Raw genomic sequence first — 17902 nt, forward strand, 5'->3', positions numbered from 1 at the left:
CACCTCGTAGCAGTTTCTGAGTAGCTCCAGACTTACTCGGCATCTGCGATAATTTCAGTGCTTGTCGTTCCTGGTTTGACGTCACAAACACACCCAGCGTTCGCCCAGACACTCCCCCGTTTCTCCGGCCACTCCTGCGTTTTTTCCGGAAACGGTAGCGTTTTTTCCCACACGCCCATAAAACGGCCTGTTTCCGCCCAGTAACACCCATTTCCTGTCAATCACATTACGATCACCAGAACGATGAAAAAGCCGTGAGTAAAAATCCTAACTGCATAGCAAATTTACTTGGCGCAGTCGCAGTGCGGACATTGCGCATGCGCATTAAGCGGAAAATCGCTGCGATGCGAAGATTTTTACCGAGCAAACAACTCGGAATGACCCCCAATGTAAGTGAATGATACAACGTGTTACGCTTTGTTTTCTCAGCCATTATACAGTAGTTTGGGGAAACTATGATTTGACATATTTGACCTTCCAGGGCAGGATAGTCAGTTATTCTTTATGTGTGTTCTGTGCTTCTTCCACTATATACACAATATTTAGATATTGGTAGAAGATTTTATTTCTCACATTTTAAATTTTTGCATCATTAAGTTCAAACCAGTTGAATAATGGGGATTTAGGATCGATCTAAGGAACCTGTCACATAATAAATGTTTGTGCGGAATCTTGTGTACTTCTGTATCCTCAGACAGTTATGGAATAATGGGGGTCATTCCGACCCGATCGCTCGCTGCAGTTTGTTGCAGCGCAGCGATCGGGTCGGAACTGCACATGGCAGCCGTCATTGCCTAGCGATCGCCTCTGAGACAGAGGCAGTCGCTGGGCGGGAGGGGGCTGCGCGGCGGCGTTAAGCTGCCGTTTAGGGGGCGTGGTCCGGCCAATGCAGGCGTGGCCGGACTGTTGGGGGGGGGCGGGCCGTGGTGGCTGCGTGACGTCTCACTCAGCCGCTGCGGCCAGTGGCAGCGACAATCACCTCCTGGCCAGCCTCAGGAGCTGCGCTGTCTGGGAGTTACTCCACAAATACAGAAGCATCACCACCGCTGTGCAATGCATTTGTATTTGTGCGGGGGGGGGGGGGACTGACATGCGGGGCGGACTAGCCTTGTGCTGGGCGTCCCCCCACATGTCAGTGTGACTGATCGTAGATGTGCTAAATTTAGCACAGCTACGATCAACTCGGAATGACCCCCCATGTGTCATAGAGGTAGACTGCCCCCATACGGAGCTACAGTACTATATAAGAACACAGTATACAGGTGAAACTCAGAAAATTAGAATATCGTGCAAAAGTTAATTTATTTCAATAATTCAACTTAAAAGGTGAAAGTAATATATTATATAGACTCAGTACATGCAAAGTGAGATATTTCAAGCCTTTAGTTGTTATAATTTTGATGATTGCGGCTTACAGTTTAAGAAAACCCAAATCCAAAATCTCAGAAAATTAGAATATTACATAAAATCAATAAAAAAAGGATTTTAAATACAGAAATGTCAGCCATCTGAGAAGTATAATCATACATATGTACTCAGTACTTGGTTTGGGCCCCTGTTGCATGAATTACTACCTCAATGCGGCGTGGCATGGATCCTATCAGCCTGTGGCACTGCTGAGGTGTTATGGAAGACCCGGATGCTTCAATAGCGGCCTTCAGCTCTTCTGCAATGTACAATAAAGGGCATTTGTCACTTTACTAAACTGTGCCAGGAGCAGGAGGAAGGTGCTGGGAAGCTGTGACCAGTGAGCGGGTGCTGGTGCAGGAGGTGCAGGCACTCTCCGGAATACGCAGGTATTATCACTGTCACACTTTCCACACATTCCACTGTCATACACCGTTACACATTCCTATGATTGTATTCACTGTATTATCAGCAGAGGCATAACTAGGGGTTTTGGAGCCCAGGGCAAGATCAATAATGGCGCCCCCCCCCCCCCCCCAAAAAAAAATTATAATAATAATACAAAAGGAAAGTATGTGCACACGCCAATGGCGCGCACTGAAAAAAAATGGCCAGAAGGGGGCTTGGACACTGAAAATGGGATGTGCCAATATAACACGCCAGCTGTTTCATGTCATAGTGGTAACATTCTTTTCAATTCCACATGCACCTTACGATCATCATCTCCTGCACAAATAGGTGTCACTGTGTATAAAGATGTCAGGGTGTGTATGTGTAGATGTGGGTGCAGTGGTCGAAGTGTAATTTTTGAAGGTGGGTATGAAAAAGTGAAGGTTGCAATTATGCGCGCGCCTAAAGGCGCGCCCACGCTCTGGAAAAGGGGGTGTGGCCACTCAGAAGGGGGCGTGGCCTTCAGTGTAGTAGGACCCCTTATACTATCTAGTACTGGTGCCCCTTTCACATTACAACACACGGTAGGAGCCGAAATTCACATTATAGATTGAGGGGATCCTACCCCCTTAATTAAAAAGGCCTGCGGGGCACTGTGGTGAGGGGAGCCTACCCCCTTAATTAAAAAGGTCTGTGGGGCACTGTGGTGAGGGGAGCCTACCCCCTTAATTAAAAAGGCCTATGGGGCACTGTGGTGAGGGGAGCCTACCCCCTTAATTGACTAATTGCAGAGTTTAGCAGTGGAAGGGTTGCAGCGATTTCTCACCCCAATCTGCGGCGCTTCTGCCACCTCCGACACTCCACATCTTCGGCGCCACCCGGGATGCAGAGCACCGCACTGGGGATGCACCCTTTTCAGTGTGGTCTGCTGCGCTCCGAAGGGGGATCTTCTCTCCTGCTGCAGGATCCCAATCTGCGCCGTCCTCCCCGCTGTTCCGTGCCATCTCCTTTAAGCCAGCTGGGGTCTTCTGCCAGTGCTCCCATCGCTGGTAGGTCTCCTCCCTTGCTGCAGGGTCCCGGGCCACCGAAGGTTGGATGTCCTTCCCCGGTCCTACGGCTTGCTGGACTCCTCTTCTGCGGCGTCTTCTCCACTCAGCGTGGGCGGCTCTGGTCGCTCCGGTGACAGGTGCAGGCGTGAGTCCTCCAGGGCCTCCTGCCTCCTTCCTACGTGCTGCTGCTGTCTGCTAATTAAAAAATAATAATATATACTTCCGGGTCTGTGGAGAAGTGCCGCCACTTCGACATATTTTATATATATATATATATATATATGGCAATTCTCCACACACACACACACACACACACACACATACATAAAACACACACACATAGCCATAGAACACATGCACTTACTTATACACACACATAGAACACATACATGGAACACATACACAAACACAGGTAATACACAATTACACACAAACACACTGAACACATATACACGCAGATAGAAAATATACTTACACTGTCAGTGTCACCACCACTTTGTCCTCCTCCAACGGTCCTAGGGATCCAGTCCTGTACAGTCAGCGGCAGCGCAGAGGGAAGGAAGGACGCGTGGTGTGATGTGCCGACGTCACACCACGAGGAAATAACGGCGAGTGGGCTGGGCTGTGCGGCCAGGACACCCACAACGGACTCTAAGTCAGAGACCGGTGGCGCAGCAGGAGGGGGTGACCCGGGCAGCGATCCATTCATCGCTATCAGTGTACAACAGCAGCACACAGACAGCGATGATCGGATCGCAGGGGAGATGTGAGGAAGGGGGGGGGGGCCGGACTATTGAGCAATAGTAGCGGCTGCGAGTGGGCATGATGCTCCCTCTGCTGGGCCTGCTCGACCCCCATTAGTTACGCTTCTGGTCGTCTCTCCCTCAGCACACCATCACCTCCCCCTGCGTCGTCACTCAGCACACCATCACCTCCCCCTGCGTCGTCACTCAGCACACCATCACCTCCCCCTGGTCGTCACTCAGCACACCATCACCTCACCCTGCGTCGTCACTCAGCACACCATCACCTCCCCCTGGTCGTCTCTCAGCACACCATCACCTCCCCCTGGTCGTCTCTCAGCACACCATCACCTCCCCCTGGTCGTCTCTCAGCACACCATCACCTCCCCCTGGTCGTCACTCAGCACACCATCACTTCCCCCTGGTCGTCACTCAGCACACCATCACCTCCCCCTGGTTGTCTCTCAGCACACCATCACCTCCCCCTGCGTCGTCACTCAGCACACCATCACCTTGCCCTGCGTCGTCTCTCAGCACACCATCACCTCCCCCTGGTTGTCACTCAGCACACCATCACCTCCCCCTGGTTGTCACTCAGCACACCATCACCTCCCCCTGGTCGTCTCTCAGCACACCATCACCTCCCCCTGTGTCATCACTCAGCACACCATCACCTCCCCCTGGTCGTCACTCAGCACACCATCACCTTGCCCTGCGTCGTCACTCAGCACACCATCACCTCCCCCTCGTTGTCACACAGCACACCATCACCTCCACCTGGTCGTCACTTAGCACACCATCACCTCCCCCTGGTTGTCACTCAGCACACCATCACCTCCCCCAGGTCGTCTCTCAGCACACCATCACCTTCCCCTGCGTCGTCACTCAGCACACCATCACCTTGCCCTGCGTCGTCTCTCAGCACACCATCACCTCCCCCTGGTTGTCACTCAGCACACCATCACCTCCCCCTGGTCGTCTCTCAGCACACCATCACCTCCCCCTGGTCGTCACACAGCACACCATCACCTCCCCCTGGTCGTCACACAGCACACCATCACCTCCCCCTGCGTCGTCACTCAGCACACCATCACCTCCCCCTGCGTCGTCACTCAGCACACCATCACCTCCCCCTGGTTGTTTCTCAGCACACCATCACCTCCCCCTGCGTCGTCACTCAGCACACCATCACCTTACCCTGCGTCGTCTCTCAGCACACCATCACCTCCCCCTGGTTGTCACTCAGCACACCATCACCTCCCCCTGGTCGTCTCTCAGCACATCATCACCTCCCCCTGCGTCGTCACTCAGCACACCATCACCTCCCCCTGGTCGTCACACAGCACACCATCACCTCCACCTGGTCGTCACTTAGCACACCATCACCTCCCCCTGGTTGTCACTCAGCACACCATCACCTCCCCCTGGTCGTCTCTCAGCACACCATCACCTCCCCCTGGTCGTCTCTCAGCACACCATCACCTCCCCCTGCGTCGTCACTCAGCACACCATCACCTCCCCCTGGTCGTCTCTCAGCACACCATCACCTCCCCCTGCGTCGTCACTCAGCACACCATCACCTTGCCCTGCGTCGTCTCTCAGCACACCATCACCTCCCCCTGGTTGTCACTCAGCACACCATCACCTCCCCCTGGTCGTCTCTCAGCACACCATCACCTCCCCTGGTCGTCACACAGCACACCATCACCTCCCCCTGGTCGTCACACAGCACACCATCACCTCCCCCTGCGTCGTCACTCAGCACACCATCACCTCCCCCTGCGTCGTCACTCAGCACACCATCACCTCCCCCTGGTTGTTTCTCAGCACACCATCACCTCCCCCTGCGTCGTCACTCAGCACACCATCACCTTACCCTGCGTCGTCTCTCAGCACACCATCACCTCCCCCTGGTTGTCACTCAGCACACCATCACCTCCCCCTGGTCGTCTCTCAGCACACCATCACCTCCCCCTGCGTCGTCACTCAGCACACCATCACCTCCCCCTGGTCGTCTCTCAGCACACCATCACCTCCCCCTGCGTCGTCACTCAGCACACCATCACCTTGCCCTGCGTCGTCACTCAGCACACCATCACCTCCCCCTGGTCGTCACTCAGCACACCATCACCTCCCCCTGGTCGTCTCTCAGCACACCATCACCTCCCCCTGCGTCGTCACTCAGCACACCATTACCTCCCCCTGGTCGTCACTCAGCACACCATCACCTCCCCCTGCGTCGTCACTCAGCACACCATCACCTCCCCCTGCGTCGTCATTCAGCACACCATCACCTCCCCCTGGTCGTCTCTCAGCACACCATCACCTCCCCCTGCGTCGTCTCTCAGCACACCATCACCTCCCCCTGGTCGTCATTCAGCACACCATCACCTCCCCCTGCGTCGTCACTCAGCACACCATCACCTCCCCCTGCATCGTCATTCAGCACACCATCACCTCCCCCTGGTCGTCTCTCAGCACACCATCACCTCCCCCTGCGTCGTCTCTCAGCACACCATCACCTCCCCCTGGTCGTCACACAGCACACCATCACCTCCCCCTGCGTCGTCACTCAGCACACCATCACCTCCCCTTGCGTCGTCACTCAGCACACCATCACCTCCCCCTGCGTCGTCATTCAGCACACCATCACCTCCCCCTGCGTCGTCACTCAGCACACCATCACCTCCCCCTGCGTCGTCATTCAGCACACCATCACCTCCCCCTGTGTCGTCACTCAGCACACCATCACCTCCCCCTGCGTCGTCACTCAGCACACCATCACCTACCCCTGCGTCGTCACTCAGCACACCATCACCTCCCCCTGCGTCGTCATTCAGCACATGCAGTCGCACTCTGTGTCTCTGTGTGTGTTCCATGCTCTGGGAGCCCATGCTGCTACTGTCAGGGAGACTGCACCGCACCTGAGCGCCCTGTGCTGGAATTCTGACAGAGAGGGCGGGATGTATTAAGCGAGCTCCCCTGCGATGTTGAATGGAGACACTCACACTGCTGGCGGGGAGGGGGCATGGGGACACACACACACTGCTGATGGAGGGTAGGGGGCATGGAGACACACACACACTGCTGATGGAGGGTAGGGGGCATGGAGACACACACACACTGCTGATGGAGGGTAGGGGGCATGGAGACACACACACACTGCTGATGGAGGGTAGGGGGCATGGAGACACACACACACTGCTGATGGAGGGTAGGGGGCATGGAGACACACACACACTGCTGATGGAGGGTAGGGGGCATGGAGACACACACACACTGCTGATGGGGGGGCATGGAGACACACACACACACACACTGCTGATGGGGGGCATGGAGACACACACACACACACACACACACACACACTGCTGATGGGGGGGCATGGAGACACACACACACACACACACACACTGCTGATGGGGGGCATGGAGACACACACTGCTGATGGGGGGAGGGGGACATGGAGACACACACACACTGCTAATGGGGGGCATGGAGACACACACTGCTGATGGGGGGAGGGGGACATGGAGACACACACACACTGCTGATGGAGGGTAGGGGGCATGGAGACACACACACACTGCTGATGGAGGGTAGGGGGCATGGAGACACACACACACTGCTGATGGAGGGTAGGGGGCATGGAGACACACACACACTGCTGATGGAGGGTAGGGGGCATGGAGACACACACACACTGCTGATGGAGGGTAGGGGGCATGGAGACACACACACACTGCTGATGGAGGGTAGGGGGCATGGAGACACACACACACTGCTGATGGGGGGGCATGGAGACACACACACACACACACACACACACTGCTGATGGGGGGGCATGGAGACACACACACACACACACACACACACTGCTGATGGGGGGGCATGGAGACACACACACACACACACACACACTGCTGATGGGGGGCATGGAGACACACACTGCTGATGGGGGGAGGGGGACATGGAGACACACACACACTGCTAATGGGGGGCATGGAGACACACACTGCTGATGGGGGGAGGGGGACATGGAGACACACACACACTGCTAATGGGGGGCATGGAGACACACACTGCTGATGGGGGGAGGGGGACATGGAGACACACACACACACACTGCTGATGTGGGGCATGGAGACACTCAGGGGGACACACAGACAGAGGTGCCCTCACCTTTGATGACTTGCAGCCTCCATCAGCTCCTCCCTCCTCTTCCACACTGCCAGCCAGGGCCCAGGAGAAGAGCAGCAGAAGATCCCGAAGTAGCCCCGCCCCCTAATCAAGTCAGATGAGCATGTGCTGGGCTCCACCAATCTGGGCACATGTTCGTCTGACCCCCACTGTCAGGTTACTCCCTGCTGCTGCTGCTGCTGTTGTTGCTGCTGCTCCTCACACACAGCAAGGAGAGTCCAATTGTGTCGGTTGCGATGCCTGATCTTCCCAACACTGGAAGGGAAGAAGTGGCTTCTTCCACCATTTGCACGCCCCCTGCAAGTGCTGGAAGGAGCACCCGCAGTCCAGTTCCTGATAGTCAGATTGAAGATGTCAGTGTTGAAGTACACCAGGATGAGGAGGATATGGGTGTTGCTGGCGCTGGGGAGGAAATTGACCAGGAGGATTCTGATGGTGAGGTGGTTTGTTTAAGTCAGGCACCCGGGGAGACACCTGTTGTCCGTGGGAGGAATATGGCCGTTGACATGCCAGGTGAAAATACCAAAAAAATCAGCTCTTTGGTGTGGAAGTATTTCACCAGAAATGCGGACAACAGGTGTCAAGCCGTGTGTTCCCTTTGTCAAGCTGTAATAAGTAGGGGCAAGGACGTTAACCACCTCGGAACATCCTCCCTTATACGTCACCTGCAGCGCATTCATCATAAGTCAGTGACAAGTTCAAAAACTTTGGGTGACAGCGGAAGCAGTCCACTGACCAGTAAATCCCTTCCTCTTGTAACCAAGCTCACGCAAACCACCCAACCAACTCCTTCAGTGTCAATTTCCTCCTTCCCCAGGAATGCCAATAGTCCTGCAGGCCATGTCACTGGCAAGTCTGACAAGTCCTCTCCTGACTGGGATTCCTCCGATGGATCCTTGAGTGTAACCCCTGCTGTTGTTGCTGCTGGGAGTCGATCATCATCCCAGAGGGGAAGTCGGAAGACCACTTGTACTACTTCCAGTAAGCAATTGAATGTCCAACAGTCCTTTGCGAGGAAGATGAAATATCACAGCAGTCATCCTGTTGCAAAGCGGATAACTCAGGCCTTGGCATCTGTGTTGGTGTTAGACGTGCGTCCAGGGACTTCGAGAATTTCTTGAGGTATTGTGTCCCCGGTACCAAATACCATCTAGGTTCCACTTCTCTAGGCAGGCGATACCGAGAATGTACACAGACGTCAGAAAAAGAGTCACCAGTGTCCTAAAAAATGCAGTTGTACCCAATGTCCACTTAACCACGGACATGTGGACAAGTGGAGCAGGGCAGACTAAGGACTATATGACTGTGACAGCCCACTGGGTAGATGTATTGCCTCCCGCAGCAAGAACAGCAGCGGCGGCACCAGTAGCAGCATCTCGCAAACGCCAACTCGTTCCTAGGCAAGCTACGCTTTGTATCACCGCTTTCCAGAAGAGGCACACAGCAGACAACCTCTTACAGAAACTGAGGAACATCATCGCAGAATGGCTTACCCCAATTGGACTCTCCTGGGGATTTGTGACATCGGACAACGCCACCAATATTGTGCGTGCATTACATGTGGGCAAATTCCAGCACGTCCCATGTTTTGCACATACAATGAATTTGGTGGTGCAGAATTTTTAAAAAAACGACAGGGGCGTGCAAGAGATGCTGTCGGTGGCCCGAAGAAATGCGGGCCACTTTCAGCATTCAGCTACCGCGTGCCGAAGACTGGAGCACCAGCAAACACTCCTGAACCTGCCCTGCCATCAGCTGTAGCAAGAGGTGGTAACAAGGTGGAATTCAACCCTCTATATGCTTCAGAGGATGGAGGAGCAGCAAAAGGCCATTCAAGCCTATACATCTGACCACGATATAGGAGGTGGAATGCACCTGACTCAAGCGCAGTGGAGAATGATTTCAATGTTGTGCAAGGTTCGGCAACCCTTTGAACTTGCCACACGTGAAGTCAGTTCAGACACTGCCAGCCTGAGTCCGGTCATTCCCCTCATCAGGCTTTTGCAGAAGCAGCTGCAGAGATTGAAGGAGGAGCTAAATTGGAGCGATTCCGCTTGGCATGTGGGACTTGGGGATGGCGCCCTTCATTCGCTTAACCAGGATTCACGGGTGGTCAATCTGTTGAAATCAGAGCACTACATTTTGGCCACCGTGCTCGATCCTAGGTTTAAAGCCTACATTGTATCTCTCTTTCCGGCAGACACAAGTCTGCAGATGTTCAAAGACCTACTGGTGAGACACTTGTCAAGTCAAGCGGAACGTGACCCGTCAACAGCTCCTCCTTCATTTTCTCCCACCACTGGAACTGCCAGGAAAAGGATCAAATTTCCAAAACCATCCGCTGGCGGTGATGCAGGGCAGTCAGGAGCGAAAACTGACATCTGGTCCGGACTGAAGGACCTGCCAACGATTACTGACATGTCGTCTACTGTCACTGCATATGATTCTCTCACCATTGAAAGAATGGTGGAGGATTATCTGAGTGACAGCATCAAAGTAGGCACGTCAGACAGTCCGTACGTATACTGGCAGGAAAAAGAGGCAATTTGGAGGCCCTTGCACAAACTGGCTTTATTTTACCAAAGTTGCCCCACTCCAGTGTGTACTCCGAAAGAGTGTTTAGTGCAGCCGGTCACCTTGTCATCGATCGGCGTAGGAGGTTACTTCCAGAAAATGTGGAGAAGATGATGTTCATCAAAATGAATTATAATCAATTCCTCCGTGGAGACATTTACCAGCAATTGCCTCCAGAAAATACACAGGGACCTGTGATGGTGGATTCCAGTGGGGACGAATTAATACTCTGTGAGGAGGGGGATGTACACAGTGAAAGGGGTGAGGAATCAAAGGATTAGGAGGAGGTGGACATCTTGCCTCTGTAGAGCCAGTTTGTGCAAGGAGAGATTGATTGCTTCTTTTTTGGTGGGGGCCCAAACTAACCAGTCATTTCAGCCACAGTCGTGTGGCAGACCCTGTCGCTGAAATGATGGGTTTGTTAAAGTGTGCATGTCCTGTTTATACAACATAAGGGTGGGTGGGAGGGCCCAAGGACAATTCCATTTTGCACCTCTTTTTTTATTTTTATTTATCTTTGCATCATGTGATGTTTGGAGCCAATTTTTTTAAGTGCCATCCTGTCTGACACTGCAGTGCCACTCCTAGATGGGCCAGGTGTTTGTGTCGCCCACTTGGGTCGCTTAGCTTAGTCATCCAGCGACCTCGGTGCAAATTTTAGGACTAAAAATAATATTGTGAGGTGTGAGGTGTTCAGAATAGACTGGAAATGAGTGGAAATTATGTTTATTGAGGTTAATAATACTATAGGATCAAAATTACCCCCAAATTCTATGATTTAAGCTGTTTTTGAGGGGTTTTTGAAAAAAAACACCCGAATCCAAAACACACCCGAATCCGACAAAAATTTTTAAGGGAGGTTTTGCCAAAACGCGTCCGAATCCAAAACACGGCCGCGGAACCGAATCCAAAACCAAAACACAAAACCCGAAAAATTTCCGGTGCACATCTCTAGCTATAAGGGAGGTTTTGGAAGATACGGAAGCCCCTCCTGTACCTCAGGAAAAGGCTTATTTTTATAAAGAAAAGAAAATGTATCTAACTTTTCTCCATCTCATGAGCTGAACACCCTCTTTGAGGGAGTCTGGGTAAACCCTGAAAAGAAATTTCAGATTCCCAAAAGAATTCAGGTTGCTTATCCTTTCCCGACATAGGACAGGAAAAGGTGGGGGTCACCCCCAGTTTTAGGCAGTGCTCTGTCACGCTTAACAAAAAAGGAGATTCTCCCTGCGCCTGGGACGGCTTCACTAAAGGAGCCGGCAGACCGCAAAATGGAGACTACGTTGAAATCTATTTATGTGGCCAATGGTACACTGCTCAGGCCCACCATTGCTTGCGCGTGGGTGAGTAGTGCTATCGAAAAATGGTCAGATAACTTGTCATCTGAAATTGACACGATAGACAGAGATGAGCTTCTCCTAAAGTTAGGTCATATCAAAGACGCTGCTGCATACATGCTAGAAGCCATGAAGGATATTGGGTTTTTAGGTTCAAAAGCCGCTACCATGGCAATCTCGGCTCGGAGGGCGTTGTGGATTCGCCAGTGGAATTCTGACGCAGATTCCAAAAGAAATATGGAGGCTCTCCCGTATAAAGGTGAGGCCATGTTTGGAGATGGGCTAGATGTGTTGGTCTCTGCGGCTACCACAGGTAAGTCAACATTTTTGCCTTATGCTCCTGCACCGACGAAAAAGACATATCACACTCAGATGCAATCCTTTCGGCCCAACAAATACAGAGAGGCCAAAGGTTCCCCCTTCTTTGCAGGGAGAGGGCGAGGGAAAAAGCCCGCAGTGTCCCCTGGATGGCAGGAGCAGAAGTCCACCCCTGCTTCTGCTAAATCTGCAGCATGACGCTGGGGCTCCCTTGCGGGAGTTCGCTCGGGTGGGAGCACGTCTGAAACTTTTCAGTCAGGTCTGGGGTCAATCGGTCCTCGACCCATGGGTCTTGAAAATAGTGTCCCATGGTTAAAAACTGGAGTTTCAAGACGTCCCCCATGCCGATTTTTCAAATCGACCTTGCCAGCTTCTCTTTAGGACAGAGAAGTTGTAACAGCTGCAATTCAAAAATTATGTCAGGATCAAGTCATTGTCCTGGTTCCCGTGTCACAGCAGGGAGAAGGGTTTTATTCAAGCCTCTTCGTAGTACCGAAGCCGGACGGCTCGGTCAGACCAATTTTGAACCTGAAATCGCTGAATCTTTTCCTGACAGGATTCAAGTTCAAGATGAAATCTCTGAGAGCAGTGATTTCCAGTCTAGAGGAAGGGGACTTCATGGTATCAGTAGACATAAAAGATGCTTACTTACATGTTCCCATTTATCCTCCTCATCAAGCTTATCTGAGATTTGCGGTACAGGATTGCCATTACCAGTTCCAGACGTTGCCGTTCGGACTCTCCACGGCACCGAGGGTATTCACCAAGGTGATGGCAGAGATGATGGTTCTCCTTCGACAACAAGGAGTCAATATAATTCCCTACCTGGACGATCTCCTGATAAAAGCGAGATCAAGTGAACGGTTGGTGCAGAACATTGCACTCTCCCTGTCAGTACTCCAACGACACGGTTGGATCATGAATTTTCCAAAGTCACAATAGGAACCGACGACAAGATTGTCCTTTTTGGGGATGATACTGGACACAGAAGTACAGAGGGTTTTTTCTTCCAGTGGAAAAGGCTCTGGAAATCCAGAGACTGGTCAAGCACATTTTGAAACCAACAAGAGTGTCGATCCATCAATGCATTCGGTTGTTGGGAAAGATGGTGGCGGCCTACGAAGCCATACAGTTTGGCCGATTCCATGCCAGGGTGTTCCAGTGGGACCTGTTGGACAAATGGTCCGGATCCCACCTGCACATGCACCGGAAGATAATCCTGTCCTCCAAAGCCAGGATTTCACTCCTGTGGTGTCACGATCCGGGTATCTGGACGCCATTTCTTACCTATCAGATGCCTCCTAAGGCTGGCTCAGCGCTCCAGGACCGGATCCCATCTGTTATCCTGATGTGCACATTCCCGCATCCTCTCCTGTCTCTCTGGACGCAGTCACAGTAACGCCTTATACATCTGGCATGGCGTCTCCCGCGGCCTCCGCCGCCGTCCCTGAGCTTCTGCATTCAGAGTGGCGATTACGTCAGCCGCGGCCTCCGCTGTGTCCGCGTGGTCGGATGTGCATCTGTCAGCCTGGCGTCTCCTGTCTCCGGTGGCCGGCGCCGCCATTACTGTTTTCCAGACCACATGGATTACAATCCAAACTTCCCTCCAAGTGTCTGCATGGGCGCAGCCATCTTGGATTCTGTCAGCTGATCATTCCTACCAATCCGTTGTCAGTATTATTAATTTGCATAATTGCCTAGCCAATGCCTTCCTTGCTGCAGGTATAAATAGGTTGTGCCTGAGCAAGGAAGGCGTCAGTGCTTTGGTTGTCAAACCTAGTTCCAGTTTGTCTCTCTTCTGTGAATGTCTTCCAGGTTCCAGCTCCTGTCTCCAGACTTCTGCTATAGAGACCCGCACCAGCATTCCATCTGCGGTGTAGCCTGACTCTCCGATCCATTCTGGACTCACCTGTTTCCAGCTATAACATCACCTGCTTCCAGCTTAGCTTCCAGCAGTGTACAGCTTCCCTTAAAGGGCCGGTGTCCTTTCTGCAGTTTACCACTCTCCACCGGTATTATTATTTCTCCGCTCTCAAATTCTACATTTCATCTACATTGCATCGCTCTCAAGCTTTATTTATTATTTAACTGGTTCCAGCCAGTATCCACTCCGTGCCAACACCTGTCTGGTTCTAACCAGTACCCACAGCAGCATTTTATCTACAGCAGTCCAGCTTTCCCTGGAACACCAGCTGGTACGACCCTGGGCTTTCCTCATTGCTACAGTTGAGCCAGGTAAGGACTTTCCAACTTGCAGATAATAAGAACTGTCTCATACCACCAGAGCTCTGTGGCCCCTGCCACCCTGTAGTACCCAGGAACTGTATTATTATTTCTCTGCTGATTTTTATGTTACTTTTTACTGCTACTGTGATGCATGGAGTTTGTCATAAATAAATATCATTGACTTTCTTTTTCATCCACTAGGGGTCACTGGAGTACTCTTGGGATATGGACGGCTTCCACCGGAAGAAGGCACTGAATAAATTAATTTTTGAGACTACTCCTCCCCTCCATATCCTCGAGCACTTCAGTGTTTTTTCTGTGCTCGACACAGTTAGAAGGCATAGTGGAGCTCGTCCACAAAGTATTGGAATTTTTTCTAAGTTTTTTTTTTTTCCTTTTAAGGATTTCCACGTCCTTTCCCCCCTTCTAACAGGCGTGGGTCAGGGACAGTGGAAGCGGCTGAGAACAGCCGTGAGTGTCGGACCTCTCTGTAAAGAGCTCCCTCACTCCACCTGCAGGCTGCCTGCAAAAAGCTGGACGGAGCTTGGATGAGAAGCCCCGTCATAGACTTTTGTTACGGTCCAGGTATGTTGGGTAGGGGCGGTCAGCTTATGCTGCCGCCCCACTGTTGGGGATTGTATTGGGCATGTTTCACTCAACTAACGACCGCTGCCCGGAGCGCGTGTGCATAGGCCGCTTCACGGCTCTATGCAGCGCGCTCTCACTCTCCGCCGCTCCCAGCATCTTAAAGTTACCTAGCAGACCGCTGCTCCCTGCGCCGCAGCAGCCGATATGTTCCCCGCTGCCTGGCTACACAGGAGGCCACTCCACTCTATGCTGTGTGTGGTGGGCCGGGAGCGCGTGTGCATAGGCCGCTCCACGGCTCTATGCAGTACGCTCTCTGCTCCCGCTGACCGCCCGCAGCAGCCGAGGAGTTCCCCGCTGCCTTGGCATACAGGTACAGGCCGCTCACACGGCCCTATGCAAAGTTCCGCAGGCCCCGACCCGGTGCTGTACACGGAGGTCGTGGGGGTGGGGGGAGACGTTAGCAGTATTGGCAGTGTTAAGCTTTGTAGAAAAACTTGGTACTTAACATGTTTAATGTTCTCCTGTCTGTTCCAGGATTCCTATATTACATCTCGGCTTAAGAGTGGTACTAGGGGAATTTGGGGGTCAGTTTTCTTATTGCTGGCAGGCACTGCACTTGCCTGATATATACAAGGAACTTTGGTGTTATTACTGAGTCGTGCAGACTGTCTGTGTGTAGTTTGTATTGTCTGTCTTTATAATGAGTAAGACACCAGCAAAATCTAAGAAACATTTTTCATGTCATGTCTGTAAGAGTGTGTTGCCTGATGGATCCACTACATGTACAGCATGTGTTGTTAATACAGCCACAAATACGATTTCCACAGAAGTAAAGCCAGCATCTCTGGACCCTCCATGGGCTTTACTTGCAGATGTATTAGTTGGTTTACAATCAGAGCTGGCCGCCTCTCGTGAAGAAAGAGAGGCGGCAAGATCTGAGTTTAAAATGAGACCATTTGAGTTACCAGGGGAGTCTCAATCTGGTCAGAGGTCCACCTTGAGTGGAAAAGATAAGTTTCCTTTTCCTAATAATTTTCCAGTCTCTGGGATACTAGACCTCACTGAACATGAGCATGAGGAGGGCGAAATAGACCAACAGTCAGATAGTGACGATTTTGACAGCCCAGGTATTGATAATCTCATCAGAGCAGTACGTCAGTCGCTGGAGTTTACGGAAACTGAGGAGCCCCTGACGAATGATGAGGTAGTCTTTACTAAACGACAGAGATCTCCGATGTGTTTCCCTATTTCGGAATCTCTTAATAAAATGTTACTGGAAACACGGAAGAATCCGGATAAACGGTTTTCTATACCTCGTAGATTTAAATCGAGTTACCCGTTTCCAGAGTCCATGACAGCTACATGGGAGAACCCACCATCGGTGGATTCATCCGTATCTAAACTTACAAGGAAGTTAACCATACCAGTACCAACTGCTACTACGCTTAAAGACCCTGCAGATCGTAAAATACAGGCTATGCTAAGGTCCATGTATACAGCAGCTGGAGTGCTGCTGAGACCTGGGTTGGTTGGCATTTGGGTTACTAAAGCATTAATGGTATGGATAAAAGAGCTCAAGTCGGCTCTGCAAGATGACCATCTTATACTTCTCGCGGATCAAATCTGGGAAGCTGCTGAATATCTATGTACAGCTTCTACTGACGTCTGTCAGCTTACTTCTCGCCTGTCCTCATCGCTAGTCATAGTTCGACGAGCACTTTGGCTGCGTTCTTGGCAGGCGGAGACGGAGGTTAAAAAAGGTATAGAGGCCTTATGATGGCGAGAAGCTTTTCGGTCCTGAATTGGACAAATGGATTTCTGAGGCTACTGGAGGAAAGTCTGTGTTTCTTCCATCGCCTACAACTATACCTAAACGGAAATATTCTGGTCCGGCGTTCAAATCCTTTAGAACTCAGCCCTTTCGTGGGCAGGGCACAGGAGCAGTCACGCCTGGTAGAAGAGGTCGGGGACGTAGTGCCCGACAATCCAATGCACGTCGTCAAGACACTAAGACCACTAACAAACCAGTGGCATGACGGGCTCCCAGCCCATCTCGGATCTCCAATTGTGGGAGCACGCCTTCAGAGCTTTCAGGGGGCGTGGCTGCAGACGTCCACAGATGGGTGGATCCGCAATTTAGTATTAGAGGGTTACAAAATAGAGTTCGATTATCTTCCGACAGGAAGATTTTTCACGACAGGACTGCCTGTGTCGGACGACAAGAAAGCAGTTCTGCAGGTTGCCATTAAGTCTCTGCTGAATGCTGCAGTTGTAATTCCGGTCCCCGTGCAGGAACAGGGGCAGGGTTATTATTCCAGTCTGTTTCTGGTACCAAAACCAGATGGCTCAGTCAGGCCAATATTGAACCTAAAAGGTCTCAATCATTACGTCACTTACCACAGATTCAAGATGGAATCTCTCAGGTCAGTAATTGCAGGGTTAGAGCCACAGGAATTCATTATTGCACTGGATCTCAAAGATGCGTACTTACACATTCCGATTTGGCCACCTCACCAGAGTTTCTTAAGGTTTGCGATAAGGCGAGACCATTACCAGTTTCAGGCTCTGCCGTTTGGCCTCTCATCAGCGCCTCGGGTATTCACCAAGGTAATGTCCGTGATGATAGCTCATCTCAGGTCCCTAGGAGTAATAATTGTTCCGTATTTGGACGATCTACTCATAAAGGCTCCGTCTCAACAATTGCTTCTCCAGCATGCTTTGCTAACGTACAATGTACTAGTTCAGCACGGTTGGATAGTCAGTTTAAAGAAATCACATCTAATTCCGTGTCAACGACTTCAATTCCTAGGGATGATTCTCGATACAGTAAATCAAAAGGTTTACCTGCCACAACAGAAAGTACAGGTCATTCGTCATCTGGTGCAATTAGTGCTCAAGCCACGCACAGTCTCAGTACATTTGTGCATTCGCCTTTTAGGCACAATGGTGGCGGCTTTCGAAGCACTTCAGTTCGGAAGATTTCACTCACGTCCGTTTCAACTGGAGGTGTTAGCGCAATGGTCGGGATCACATCTGCAGATGCACCACAGGGTGAGATTGTCGCCACAAG

This window comes from Pseudophryne corroboree, chromosome 1 (assembly GCF_028390025.1).
Source record: "Pseudophryne corroboree isolate aPseCor3 chromosome 1, aPseCor3.hap2, whole genome shotgun sequence".
Lineage (NCBI taxonomy): Eukaryota > Metazoa > Chordata > Amphibia > Anura > Myobatrachidae > Pseudophryne > Pseudophryne corroboree.